Source organism: Taudactylus pleione, unplaced genomic scaffold (genome assembly GCF_031769625.1).
Source record: "Taudactylus pleione unplaced genomic scaffold, aTauple2 ptg000506l, whole genome shotgun sequence".
In the NCBI taxonomy this organism is placed as follows: domain Eukaryota; kingdom Metazoa; phylum Chordata; class Amphibia; order Anura; family Myobatrachidae; genus Taudactylus; species Taudactylus pleione.
In genome coordinates this window covers 491,112-505,910 of record NW_028284908.1, presented here as the reverse complement: position 1 = coordinate 505,910, position 14,799 = coordinate 491,112, and positions in this window count along the sequence as shown.

Sequence of the window (14,799 nt, the reverse complement as noted above, 5' to 3'; positions counted from 1 at the left end):
TAACTTGGTGGGGTAACATTGTAAGTGTGTTTGTGTGTGTGGTGGTGGAGTAACTTGGTGGGGTAACAGTATAAGTGTGCGTGTGTGTGGTGGGGGAGTAACTTGGTGGGGTAACAGTGTAAGTGTGTGTGTGTGTGGTGGTTGAGTAACTTGGTGGGGTAACAGTGTAAGTGTGTGTGTGTGTGATGGGGAAGTAACTTGTTGGGGTAACAGTGTAAGTGTGTGGGATGGGGAAGTAACTTGGTGTAGTAACAGTATAAGTATGTGAGTATGTGTGATGGGGAAGTAACTTGGTGGGGTAACATTGTAAGTGTGTTTGTGTGTGTGGTGGGGGAGTAACTTGGTGTTGTAACAGTGTAAGTGTGTGTGTGTGATGGGGAAGTAACTTGGTGGGGTAACAGTGTAAGTGTGTGTGTGTGGTGGGGGAGTAACTAGGTGGGGTAACAGTGTAAGTGTGTGTGAGTATGTGTGATGGGGAAGTAACTTGGTGGGGTAACATTGTAAGTGTGTTTGTGTGTGTGGTGGGGGAGTAACTTGGTGGGGTAACAGTATAAGTGTGCGTGTGTGTGATGGGGAAGTAACTTGGTGGGGTAACAGTATAAGTGTGCATGTGTGTTGTGGGGGAGTAACTTGGTGGGGTAACAGTGTAAGTGTGTGTGTGTGTGTGTGGTGGTTGAGTAACTTGGTGGGGTAACAGTGTAAGTGTGTGTGTGTGTGATGGTGAAGTAACTTGGAGGGGTAACAGTGTATGTGTGTGTGATGGGGAAGTAACTTGGTGTGGTAACAGTATAAGTATGTGAGTATGTGTGATGGGGAAGTAACTTGGTGGGGTAACATTGTAAGTGTGTTTGTGTGTGTGGTGGGGGAGTAACTTGGTGGGGTAACAGTATAAGTGTGTGTGTGGTGGGGGAGTAACTTGGTGGGTTAACAGTGTAAGTGTGTGTGTGATGGGGAAGTAACTTGGTGGGGTAACAGTGTAAGTGTGTGTGATGGGGAAGTAACTTGGTGTGGTCACAGTATAAGTATGTGAGTATGTGTGATGGGGAAGTAACTTGGTGGGGTAACATTGTAAGTGTGTTTGTGTGTGTGGTGGGTGAGTAACTTGGTGGGTGAAAAGTGTAAGTGTGCGTGTGATGGGGAAGTAACTTGGTGGGGTAACAGTATAAGTGTGTGTGAGTGTGGTGGGGGAGTAACTTGGTGGTGTAACAGTGTAAGTGTGTGTGTGGTGGGGGAGTAACTTGGTGGGGTAACAGTATAAGTGTGTGTGAGTGTGGTGGGGGAGTAACTTGGTGGTGTAACAGTGTAAGTGTGTGTGTGGTGGGGGAGTAACTTGGTGGGGTAACAGTATAATTGTGCGTGTGTGTGGTGGGGGAGTAAGTTGGTGGGGTAACAGTGTAAGTGTGTGTGTGTGTGTGGTGGTTGAGTAACTTGGTGGGGTAACAGTGTAAGTGTGTGTGTGTGTGATGGGGAAGTAACTTGGTGGGGTAACAGTGTAAGTGTGTGTGATGGGGAAGTAACTTGATGGGGTAACAGTATAAGTATGTGAGTATGTGTGATGGGGAAGTAACTTGGTGGGGTAACATTGTAAGTGTGTTTGTGTGTGTGGTGGGGGAGTAACTTGGTGGGGTAACAGTATAAGTGTGTGTGTGGTGGGGGAGTAACTTGGTGGGGTAACAGTGTAAGTGTGTGTGATGGGGAAGTAACTTGGTGGGGTAACAGTGTAAGTGTGTGTGTGTGGTGGGGGAGAAACTTGGTGGGGTAACAGTGTAAGTGTGTGTGAGTATGTGTGATGGGGAAGTAACTTGGTGGGGTAACATTGTAAGTGTGTTTGTGTGTGTGGTGGGGGAGTAACTTGGTGGGGTAACAGTATAAGTGTGCGTGTGTGTGGTGGGGGAGTAACTTGGTGGGGTAACAGTGTAAGTGTGTGTGTGTGTGTGGTGGTTGAGTATCTTGGTGGGGTAACAGTGTAAGTGTGTGTGTGTGATGGGGAAGTAACTTGGTGGGGTAACAGTGTAAGTGTGTGGGATGGGGAATTAACTTGGTGTGGTAACAGTATAAGTATGTGAGTATGTGTGATGGGGAAGTAACTTGGTGGGGTAACATTGTAAGTGTGTTTGTGTGTGTGGTGGGGGAGTAACTTGGTGGGGTAACAGTGTAAGTGTGTGTGTGTGATGGGGAAGTAACTTGGTGGGGTAACAGTGTAAGTGTGTGTGTGTGATGGGGAAGTAACTTGGTGGGGTAACAGTGTAAGTGTGTGGGATGGGGAAGTAACTTGGTGTGGTAACAGTATAAGTATGTGAGTATGTGTGATGGGGAAGTAACTTGGTGGGGTAACATTGTAAGTGTGTTTGTGTGTGTGGTGGGGGAGTAACTTGGTGGGGTAACAGTGTAAGTGTGTGTGTGTGATGGGGAAGTAACTTGGTGCGGTAACAGTGTAAGTGTGTGTGTGTGGTGGGGGAGTAACTTGGTGGGGTAATAGTGTAAGTGTGTGTGAGTATGTGTGATGGGGAAGTTTCTTGGTGGTGTAACATTGTAAGTGTGTTTGTGTGTGTGGTGGGGGAGTAACTTGGTGGGGTAACAGTATAAGTGTGCGTGTGTGTGATGGGGAAGTAACTTGGTGGGGTAACAGTATAAGTGTGCATGTGTGTTGTGGGGGAGTAACTTGGTGGGGTAACAGTGTAAGTGTGTGTGTGTGTGGTGGTTGAGTAACTTGGTGGGGTAACAGTGTAAGTGTGTGTGTGTGTGTGATGGTGAAGTAACTTGGTGGGGTAACAGTGTATGTGTGTGTGATGGGGAAGTAACTTGGTGTGGTAACAGTATAAGTATGTGAGTATGTGTGATGGGGAAGTAACTTGGTGGGGTAACATTGTAAGTGTGTTTGTGTGTGTGGTGGGGGAGTAACTTGGTGGGGTAACAGTATAAGTGTGTGTGTGGTGTGGGAGTAACTTGGTGGGTTAACAGTGTAAGTGTGTGTGTGATGGAGAAGTAACTTGGTGGGGTAACAGTATAAGTGTGTGTGAGTGTGGTGGGGGAGTAACTTGGTGGTGTAACAGTGTAAGTGTGTGTGTGGTGGGGGAGTAACTTGGTGGGGTAACAGTGTAAGTGTGTGTGTGGTCGGGGAGTAACTTGGTGGGGTAACAGTGTAAGTGTGTGTGTGTAGTGGGGGAGTAACTTGGTTGGGCAACAGTGTAAGTGTGTGTGGTGGAGGAGTAACTTGGTGGGGTAACAGTGTAAGTGTGTGTGTGTGTGTGATGTGGAAGTAACTTGGTGGGGTAACAGTATAACTGTGTGTGTGTGTGGTGGGGGAGTAACTTGGTGTGGTAGCAGTGTAAGTGTGTGTGTGATGGGGAAGTAACTTGGTGGGGTAACAGTGTAAGTGTGTGTGATGGGGAAGTAACTTGGTGGGGTAACAGTATAAGTGTGTGTGTGGTGGGGGAGTAATTTGATTGGGTAACAGTGTAAGTGTGTTTGTGTGTGATGTGGATGTAACTTGGTGGGGTAACAGTATAAGTGAGTGTGTGGTGGGGGAGTAATTTGATGGGGTAACAGTGTAAGTGTGTGTGTGTGAGGTGGGGGAGTAACTTGGTGTGGTAACAGTGTAAGTGTGTGTGGTCGGGGAGTAACTTGGTGGGGTAACAGTGTAAGTGTGTGTGGGGGGAGTAACTTTGTGGGGTAACAGTATAAGTGAGTGTGTGTCTGTGTGGTGGGGGTGTAACTTGGTGGGGTAACAGTGTAAGTGTGTGCGTGGTGGGGGAGTAACTTGGTGGAGTAACAGTGTAAGTGTGTGTGTGGTGGGGGAGTAACATGGTGGAGTAACAGTATGAGTGTGTGTGTGTGTGTGATGGGGAAGTAACTTGGTGGGGTAACAGTATAAGTGTGCATGTGTGTGGTGGGGGAGTAACTTGGTGGGGTAACAGTGTAAGAGTGTGTGATGGGGAAGTAACTTGGTGGGGTAGCAGTGTAAGTGTGTGTGTGGTGGGGGTGTAACTTGGTGGGGTAACAGTGTAAGTGTGTGTGATGGGGAAGTAACTTGGTGGGGTAACAGTGTAAGTGTGTGTGTGGTGGGGGAGTAACTTGGTGAGGTAACAGTGTAAGTGTGTGTGATGGGGAAGTAACTTGGTGTGGTAACAGTATAAGTATGTGAGTATGTGTGATGGGGAAGTAACTTGGTGGGTAACATTGTAAGTGTGTTTGTGTGTGTGGTGGGGGAGTAACTTGGTGGGGTAACAGTATAAGTGTGCGTGTGTGTGGTGGGGGAGTAACTTGGTGGGGTAACAGTGTAAGTGTGTGTGTGTGTGTGGTGGTTGAGTAACTTGGTGGGGTAACAGTGTAAGTGTTTGTGTGTGTGATGGGGGAATAACTTGGTGGGGTAACAGTATAAGTGTGCGTGTGTGTGGTGGGGGAGTAAGTTGGTGGGGTAACAGTGTATGTGTGTGTGTGTGTGTGGTGGTTGAGTAACTTGGTGGGGTAACAGTGTAAGTGTGTGTGTGTGATCGGGAAGTAACTTGGTGGGGTAACAGTGTAAGTGTATGTGATGGGGAAGTAACTTGGTGGGGTAACAGTGTAAGTGTTTGTGTGTGTGGTTGGGGAATAACTTGGTGGGGTAACAGTATAAGTGTGCGTGTGTGTGGTGGGGGAGTAAGTTGGTGGGGTAACAGTGTATGTGTGTGTGTGTGTGTGGTGGTTGAGTAACTTGGTGGGGTAACAGTGTAAGTGTGTGTGTGTGATGGGGAAGTAACTTGGTGGGGTAACAGTGTAAGTGTGTGTGATGGGGAAGTAACTTGATGGGGTAACAGTAAAAGTATGTGAGTATGTGTGATGGGGAAGTAACTTGGTGGGTAACATTGTAAGTGTGTTTGTGTGTGTGGTGGGGGAGTAACTTGGTGGGGTAACAGTATAAGTGTGTGTGTGGTGGGGGAGTAACTTGGTGGGGTAACAGTGTAAGTGTGTGTGTGATGGGGAAGTAACTTGGTGGGGTAACAGTGTAAGTTTGTGTGTGTGGTGGGGGAGTAACTTGGTGGGGTAACAGTGTAAGTGTGTGTGTGTGGACGGGGAGTAACTTGGTGGGGTAACAGTATAAGTGTGTGTGTGTGTGTGGGGGGGAGTAACTTGGTTGGGTAACAGTATAAGTGTGTGTGTGTGTGGTGGGGGAGTAACTTGGTGGGTTAACAGTGTAAGTGTGTGTGTGATGGGGAAGTAACTTGGTGGGGTAACAGTGTAAGTGTGTATGTGTGGTGGGGGAGTAACTTGGTGGGGTAACACTGTAAGTGTGTGTGAGTATGTGTGATGGGGAAGTAACTTGGTGGGGTAACATTGTAAGTGTGTTTGTGTGTGTGGTGGGGTAGTAACTTGGTGGGGTAACGATATAATTGTGCGTGTGTGTGATGGGGAAGTAACTTGGTGGGGTAACAGTATAAGTGTGCGTGTGTGTGGTGGGGGAGTAACTTGGTGGGGTAACAGTGTAAGTGTGTGTGTGTGGTGGGGGAGTAACTTGGTGGGGTAACAGTGTATGTGTGTGTGAGTATGTGTGATGGGGAAGTAACTTGGTGGGGTAACATTGTAAGTGTGTTTGTATGTGTGGTGGGGGAGTAACTTGGTGGGGTAACAGTATAAGTGTGCGTGTGTGTGGTGGTTGAGTAACTTGGTGGGGTAACAGTGTAAGTGTGTGTGTGTGTGATGGGGAAGTAACTTGGTGGGGTAACAGTGAAAGTGTGTGTGATGGGGAAGTAACTTGGTGTGGTAACAGTATAAGTATGTGAGTATGTGTGATGGGGAAGTAACTTGGTGGGGTAACATTGTAAGTGTGTTTGTGTGTGTGGTGGGGGAGTAACTTGGTGGGGTAACAGTGTAAGTGTGTGTGTGTGATGGGGAAGTAACTTGGTTGGGTAACAGTGTAAGTGTGTGTGTGGTGGGGTAGTAACTTGGTGGGGTAACAGTGTAAGTGTGTGTGAGTATGTGTGATGGGGAAGTAACTTGGTGGGGTAACATTGTAAGTGTGTTTGTGTGTGTGGTGGGGGAGTAACTTGGTGGGGTAACAGTATAAGTGTGCGTGTGTGTGATGGGGAAGTAACTTGGTGGGGTAACAGTATAAGTGTGCGTGTGTGTTGTGGGGGAGTAACTTGGTGGGTTAACTGTGTAAGTGTGTGTGTGTGTGTGGTGGTTGAGTAACTTGGTGGGGTAACAGTGTAAGTGTGTGTGTGTGTGATGGGGAAGTAACTTGGTGGGGTAACAGTGTAAGTGTGTGTGATGGGGAAGTAACTTGGTGTGGTAACATTATAAGTATGTGAGTAAGTGTGATGGGGAAGTAACTTGGTGGGGTAACAGTATAAGTGTGTGTGTGGTGGTGGAGTAACTTGGTGGGGTAACAGTGTAAGTGTGTGTGTGTAGTGGGGGAGTAACTTGGTTGGGCAACAGTGTAAGTGTGTGTGTGTGTGTGGTGGAGGAGTAACTTGGTGGGGTAACAGTGTAAGTGTGTGTGTGTGTGTGATGTGGAAGTAACTTGGTGGGGTAACAGTATAACTGTGTGTGTGTGTGGTGGGGGAGTAACTTGGTGGGGTAGCAGTGTAAGTGTGTGTGATGGGGAAGTAACTTGGTGTGGTCACAGTATAAGTATGTGAGTATGTGTGATGGGGAAGTTACTTTGTGGGGTAACATTGTAAGTGTGTTTGTGTGTGTGGTGGGGGAGTAACTTGGAGGGTTAACAGTGTAAGTGTGCGAGTGATGGGGAAGTAACTTGGTGGGGTAACAGTATAAGTGTGTGTGAGTGTGGTGGGGGAGTAACTTGGTGGTGTAACAGTGTAAGTGTGTGTGTGGTGGGGGAGTAACTTGGTGGGGTAACAGTATAAGTGTGTGTGAGTGTGGTGGGGGAGTAACTTGGTGGTGTAACAGTGTAAGTGTGTATGTGGTGGGGGAGTAACTTGGTGGGGTAACAGTATAAGTGTGCGTGTGTGTGGTGGGGGAGTAACTTGGTGGGGTAACAGTGTAAGTGTGTGTGTGTGTGTGGTGGTTGAGTAACTTGGTGGGGTAACAGTGTAAGTGTGTGTGTGTGTGTGATGGGGAAGTAACTTGGTGGGGTAACAGTGTAAGTGTGTGTGATGGGGAAGTAACTTGATGGGGTAACTGTATAAGTATGTGAGTATGTGTGATGGGGAAGTAACTTGGTGGGGTAACATTGTAAGTGTGTTTGTGTGTGTGGTGGGGGAGTAACTTGGTGGGGTAACAGTATAAGTGTGTGTGTGGTGGGGGAGTAACTTGGTGGGGTAACAGTGTAAGTGTGTGTGATGGGGAAGTAACTTGGTGGGGTAACAGTGTAAGTGTGTGTGTGTGGTGGGGGAGTAACTTGGTGGGGTAACAGTGTAAGTGTGTGTGAGTATGTGTGATGGGGAAGTAACTTGGTGGGGTAACATTGTAAGTGTGTTTGTGTGTGTGGTGGGGGAGTAACTTGGTGGGGTAACAGTATAAGTGTGCGTGTGTGTGGTGGGGGTGTAACTTGGTGGGGTAACAGTGTAAGTGTGTGTGTGTGTGTGTGTGGTGGTTGAGTAACTTGGTGGGGTAACAGTGTAAGTGTGTGTGTGTGATGGGGAAGTACCTTGGTGGGGTAACAGTGTAAGTGTGTGGGATGGGGAAGTAACTTGGTGTGGTAACAGTATAAGTATGTGAGTATGTGTGATGGGGAAGTAACTTGGTGGTGTAACATTGTAAGTGTGTTTGTGTGTGTGGTGGGGGAGTAACTTGGTGGGGTAACAGTATAAGTGTATGAGTGTGTGATGGGGAAGTAACTTGGTGGGGTAACAGTATAAGTGTGCATGTGTGTTGTGGGGGAGTAACTTGGTGGGGTAACAGTGTAAGTGTGTGTGTGTGTGTGTGGTGGTTGAGTAACTTGGTGGGGTAACAGTGTAAGTGTGTGTGTGTGTGATGGTGAAGTAACTTGGTGGGGTAACAGTGTATGTGTGTGTGATGGGGAAGTAACTTGGTGTGGTAACAGTATAAGTATGTGAGTATGTGTGATGGGGAAGTAACTTGGTGGGGTAACATTGTAAGTGTGTTTGTGTGTGTGGTGGGGGAGTAACTTGGTGGGGTAACAGTGTAAGTGTGTGTGTGGTGGGGGAGTAACTTGGTGGGTTAACAGTGTAAGTGTGTGTGTGATGGGGAAGTAACTTGGTGGGTTAACAGTATAAGTGTGTGTGAGTGTGGTGGGGGAGTAACTTGGTGGTGTAACAGTGTAAGTGTGTGTGTGGTGGGGGAGTAACTTGGTGGGGTAACAGTGTAAGTGTGTGTGTGGTCGGGGAGTAACTTGGTGGGTTAACAGTGTAAGTGTGTGTGTGTAGTGGGGGAGTAACTTGGTTGGGCAACAGTGTAAGTGTGCGTGTGTGTGTGGTGGAGGAGTAACTTGGTGGGGTAACAGTGTAAGTGTGTGTGTGTGTGTGATGTGGAAGTAACTTGGTGGGGTAACAGTATAACTGTGTGTGTGTGTGGTGGGGGAGTAACTTGGTGGGGTAGCAGTGTAAGTGTGTGTGTGATGGGGAAGTAACTTCGTGGGGTAACAGTGTAAGTGTGTGTGATGTGGTAGTAACTTGGTGGGGTAACAGTATAAGTGTATGTGTGGTGGGGGAGTAATTTGATGGGGTAACAGTGTAAGTGTGTGTGTGTGTGGTGGGGGAATAACTTGGTGGGGTAACAGTGTAAGTGTGTGTGTGTGTGATGGGGAAGTAACTTGGTGGGGTAACAGTATAAGTGTGTGTGTGGTGGGGGAGTAACTTGGTGGGGTAACAGTGTAAGTGTGTGTGAGGTGGGGGAGTAACTTGGTGTGGTAACAGTGTAAGTGTGTGTGGTCGGGGAGTAACTTGGTGGGTTAACAGTGTAAGTGTGTGTGGGGGGAGTAACTTTGTGGGGTAACAGTATAAGTGAGTGTGTGTCTGTGTGGTGGGGGTGTAACTTGGTGGGGTAACAGTGTAAGTGTGTGCGTGGTGGGGGAGTAACTTGGTGGAGTAACAGTGTAAGTGTGTGTGTGGTGGGGGAGTAACTTGGTGGAGTAACAGTATAAGTGTGTGTGTGTGTGTGATGGGGAAGTAACTTGTTGGGGTAACAGTGTAAGTGTGTGGGATGGGGAAGTAACTTGGTGTAGTAACAGTATAAGTATGTGAGTATGTGTGATGGGGAAGTAACTTGGTGGGGTAACATTGTAAGTGTGTTTGTGTGTGTGGTGGGGGAGTAACTTGGTGGGGTAACAGTGTAAGTGTGTGTGTGTGATGGGGAAGTAACTTGGTGGGGTAACAGTGTAAGTGTGTGTGTGTGGTGGGGGAGTAACTTGGTGGGGTATCAGTGTAAGTGTGTGTGAGTATGTGTGATGGGGAAGTAACTTGGTGGGGTAACATTGTAAGTGTGTTTGTGTGTGTGGTGGGGGAGTAACTTGGTGGGGTAACAGTATAAGTGTGCGTGTGTGTGATGGGGAAGTAACTTGGTGGGGTAACAGTATAAGTGTGCATGTGTGTTGTGGGGGAGTAACTTGGTGGGGTAACAGTGTAAGTGTGTGTGTGTGTGTGTGGTGGTTGAGTAACTTGGTGGCGTAACAGTGTAAGTGTGTGTGTGATTGATGGTGAAGTAACTTGGAGGGGTAACAGTGTATGTGTGTGTGATGGGGAAGTAACTTGGTGTGGTAACAGTATAAGTATGTGAGTATGTGTGATGGGGAAGTAACTTGGTGGGGTAACATTGTAAGTGTGTTTGTGTGTGTGGTGGGGGAGTAACTTGGTGGGGTAACAGTATAAGTGTGTGTTTGGTGGGGGAGTAACTTGGTGGGTTAACAGTGTAAGTGTGTGTGTGATGGGGAAGTAACTTGGTGGGGTAACAGTATAAGTGTGTGTGAGTGTGGTGGGGGAGTAACATGGTGGTGTAACAGTGTAAGTGTGTGTGTGGTGGGGGAGTAACTTGGTGGGGTAAGAGTGTAAGTGTGTGTGTGGTCGGGGAGTAACTTGGTGGGGTAACAGTGTAAGTGTGTGTGTGTAGTGGGGGAGTAACTTGGTTGGGCAACAGTGTAAGTGTGTGTGTGTGTGTGGTGGAGGAGTAACTTGGTGGGGTAACAGTGTAAGTGTGTGTGTGTGTGTGATGTGGAAGTAACTTGGTGGGGTAACAGTATAACTGTGTGTGTGTGTGGTGGGGGAGTAACTTGGTGGGGTAGCAGTGTAAGTGTGTGTGTGATGGGGAAGTAACTTGGTGGGGTAACAGTGTAAGTGTGTGTGATGGGGAAGTAACTTGGTGTGGTCACAGTATAAGTATGTGAGTATGTGTGATGGGGAAGTAACTTGGTGGGGTAACATTGTAAGTGTGTTTGTGTGTGTGGTGGGTGAGTAACTTGGTGGGTGAACAGTGTAAGTGTGCGTGTGATGGGGAAGTAACTTGGTGGGGTAACAGTATAAGTGTGTGTGAGTGTGGTGGGGGAGTAACTTGGTGGTGTAACAGTGTAAGTGTGTGTGTGGTGGGGGAGTAACTTGGTGGGGTAACAGTATAAGTGTGTGTGAGTGTGGTGGGGGAGTAACTTGGTGGTGTAACAGTGTAAGTGTGTGTGTGGTGGGGGAGTAACTTGGTGGGGTAACAGTATAATTGTGCGTGTGTGTGGTGGGGGAGTAACTTGGTGGGGTAACAGTGTAAGTGTGTGTGTGTGTGGTGGTTGAGTAACTTGGTGGGGTAACAGTGTAAGTGTGTGTGTGTGTGATGGGGAAGTAACTTGGTGGGGTAACAGTGTAAGTGTGTGTGATGGGGAAGTAACTTGATGGGGTAACAGTATAAGTATGTGAGTATGTGTGATGGGGAAGTAACTTGGTGGGGTAACATTGTAAGTGTGTTTGTGTGTGTGGTGGGGGAGTAACTTGGTGGGGTAACAGTATAAGTGTGTGTGTGGTGGGGGAGTAACTTGGTGGGGTAACAGTGTAAGTGTGTGTGATGGGGAAGTAACTTGGTGGGGTAACAGTGTAAGTGTGTGTGTGTGGTGGGGGAGAAACTTGGTGGGGTAACAGTGTAAGTGTGTGTGAGTATGTGTGATGGGGAAGTAACTTGGTGGGGTAACATTGTAAGTGTGTTTGTGTGCGTGGTGGGGGAGTAACTTGGTGGGGTAACAGTATAAGTGTGCGTGTGTGTGGTGGGGGAGTAACTTGGTGGGGTAACAGTGTAAGTGTGTGTGTGTGTGTGGTGGTTGAGTATCTTGGTGGGGTAACAGTGTAAGTGTGTGTGTGTGATGGGGAAGTAACTTGGTGGGGTAACAGTGTAAGTGTGTGGGATGGGGAATTAACTTGGTGTGGTAACAGTATAAGTATGTGAGTATGTGTGATGGGGAAGTAACTTGGTGGGGTAACATTGTAAGTGTGTTTGTGTGTGTGGTGGGGGAGTAACTTGGTGGGGTAACAGTGTAAGTGTGTGTGTGTGATGGGGAAGTAACTTGGTGGGGTAACAGTGTAAGTGTGTGTGTGTGATGGGGAAGTAACTTGGTGGGGTAACAGTGTAAGTGTGTGGGATGGGGAAGTAACTTGGTGTGGTAACAGTATAAGTATGTGAGTATGTGTGATGGGGAAGTAACTTGGTGGGGTAACATTGTAAGTGTGTTTGTGTGTGTGGTGGGGGAGTAACTTGGTGGGGTAACAGTGTAAGTGTGTGTGTGTGATGGGGAAGTAACTTGGTGGGGTAACAGTGTAAGTGTGTGTGTGTGGTGGGGGAGTAACTTGGTGGGGTAATAGTGTAAGTGTGTGTGAGTATGTGTGATGGGGAAGTTTCTTGGTGGTGTAACATTGTAAGTGTGTTTGTGTGTGTGGTGGGGGAGTAACTTGGTGGGGTAACAGTATAAGTGTGCGTGTGTGTGATGGGGAAGTAACTTGGTGGGGTAACAGTATAAGTGTGCATGTGTGTTGTGGGGGAGTAACTTGGTGGGGTAACAGTGTAAGTGTGTGTGTGTGTGTGTGTGTGTGGTGGTTGAGTAACTTGGTGGGGTAACAGTGTAAGTGTGTGTGATGGTGAAGTAACTTGGTGGGGTAACAGTGTATGTGTGTGTGATGGGGAAGTAACTTGGTGTGGTAACAGTATAAGTATGTGAGTATGTGTGATGGGGAAGTAACTTGGTGGGGTAACATTGTAAGTGTGTTTGTGTGTGTGGTGGGGGAGTAACTTGGTGGGGTAACAGTATAAGTGTGTGTGTGGTGGGGGAGTAACTTGGTGGGTTAACAGTGTAAGTGTGTGTGTGATGGGGAAGTAACTTGGTGGGGTAACAGTATAAGTGTGTGTGAGTGTGGTGGGGGAGTAACTTGGTGGTGTAACAGTGTAAGTGTGTGTGTGGTGGGGGAGTAACTTGGTGGGGTAACAGTGTAAGTGTGTGTGTGGTCGGGGAGTAACTTGGTGGGGTAACAGTGTAAGTGTGTGTGTGTAGTGGGGGAGTAACTTGGTTGGGCAACAGTGTAAGTGTGTGTGGTGGAGGAGTAACTTGGTGGGGTAACAGTGTAAGTGTGTGTGTGTGTGTGTGATGTGGAAGTAACTTGGTGGGGTAACAGTATAACTGTGTGTGTGTGTGGTGGGGGAGTAACTTGGTGTGGTAGCAGTGTAAGTGTGTGTGTGATGGGGAAGTAACTTGGTGGGGTAACAGTGTAAGTGTGTGTGATGGGGAAGTAACTTGGTGGGGTAACAGTATAAGTGTGTGTGTGGTGGGGGAGTAATTTGATGGGGTAACAGTGTAAGTGTGTTTGTGTGTGATGTGGATGTAACTTGGTGGGGTAACAGTATAAGTGAGTGTGTGGTGGGGGAGTAATTTGATGGGGTAACAGTGTAAGTGTGTGTGTGTGAGGTGGGGGAGTAACTTGGTGTGGTAACAGTGTAAGTGTGTGTGGTCGGGGAGTAACTTGGTGGGGTAACAGTGTAAGTGTGTGTGGGGGGAGTAACTTTGTGGGGTAACAGTATAAGTGAGTGTGTGTCTGTGTGGTGGGGGTGTAACTTGGTGGGGTAACAGTGTAAGTGTGTGCGTGGTGGGGGAGTAACTTCTTGGAGTAACAGTGTAAGTGTGTGTGTGGTGGGGGAGTAACATGGTGGAGTAACAGTATGAGTGTGTGTGTGTGTGTGATGGGGAAGTAACTTGGTGGGGTAACAGTATAAGTGTGCATGTGTGTGGTGGGGGAGTAACTTGGTGGGGTAACAGTGTAAGAGTGTGTGATGGGAAAGTAACTTGGTGGGGTAGCAGTGTAAGTGTGTGTATGGTGGGGGTGTAACTTGGTGGGGTAACAGTGTAAGTGTGTGTGATGGGGAAGTAACTTGGTGGGGTAACAGTGTAAGTGTGTGTGTGGTGGGGGAGTAACTTGGTGGGGTAACAGTGTAAGTGTGTGTGATGGGGAAGTAACTTGGTGTGGTAACATTATAAGTATGTGAGTATGTGTGATGGGGAAGTAACTTGGTGGGTAACATTGTAAGTGTGTTTGTGTGTGTGGTGGGGGAGTAACTTGGTGGGGTAACAGTATAAGTGTGCGTGTGTGTGGTGGGGGAGTAACTTGGTGGGGTAACAGTGTAAGTGTGTGTGTGTGTGTGGTGGTTGAGTAACTTGGTGGGGTAACAGTGTAAGTGTTTGTGTGTGTGGTGGGGGAATAACTTGGTGGGGTAACAGTATAAGTGTGCGTGTGTGTGGTGGGGGAGTAAGTTGGTGGGGTAACAGTGTATGTGTGTGTGTGTGTGTGGTGGTTGAGTAACTTGGTGGGGTAACAGTGTAAGTGTGTGTGTGTGATGGGGAAGTAACTTGGTGGGGTAACAGTGTAAGTGTGTGTGATGGGGAAGTAACTTGATGGGGTAACAGTATAAGTATGTGAGTATGTGTGATGGGGAAGTAACTTGGTGGGTAACATTGTAAGTGTGTTTGTGTGTGTGGTGGGGGAGTAACTTGGTGGGGTAACAGTATAAGTGTGTGTGTGGTGGGGGAGTAACTTGGTGGGGTAACAGTGTAAGTGTGTGTGTGATGGGGAAGTAACTTGGTGGGGTAACAGTGTAAGTTTGTGTGTGTGGTGGGGGAGTAACTTGGTGGGGTAACAGTGTAAGTGTGTGTGTGTGGACGGGGAGTAACTTGGTGGGGTAACAGTATAAGTGTGTGTGTGTGTGTGGGGGGGAGTAACTTGGTTGGGTAACAGTATAAGTGTGTGTGTGTGTGTGGTGGGGGAGTAACTTGGTGGGTTAACAGTGTAAGTGTGTGTGTGATGGGGAAGTAACTTGGTGGGGTAACAGTGTAAGTGTGTATGTGTGGTGGGGGAGTAACTTGGTGGGGTAACACTGTAAGTGTGTGTGAGTATGTGTGATGGGGAAGTAACTTGGTGGGGTAACATTGTAAGTGTGATTGTGTGTGTGGTGGGGTAGTAACTTGGTGGGGTAACAGTATAATTGTGCGTGTGTGTGATGGGGAAGTAACTTGGTGGGGTAACAGTATAAGTGTGCGTGTGTGTGGTGGGGGAGTAACTTGGTGGGGTAACAGTGTAAGTGTGTGTGTGATGGGGAAGTAACTTGGTGGGGTAACAGTGTAAGTGTGTGTGTGTGGTGAGGGAGTAACTTGGTGGGGTAACAGTGTATGTGTGTGTGAGTATGTGTGATGGGGAAGTAACTTGGTGGGGTAACATTGTAAGTGTGTTTGTGTGTGTGGTGGGGGAGTAACTTGGTGGGGTAACAGTATAAGTGTGCGTGTGTGTGGTGGTTGAGTAACTTGGTGGGGTAACAGTGTAAGTGTGTGTGTGTGTGATGGGGAAGTAACTTGGTGGGGTAACAGTGAAAGTGTGTGTGATGGGGAAGTAACTTGGT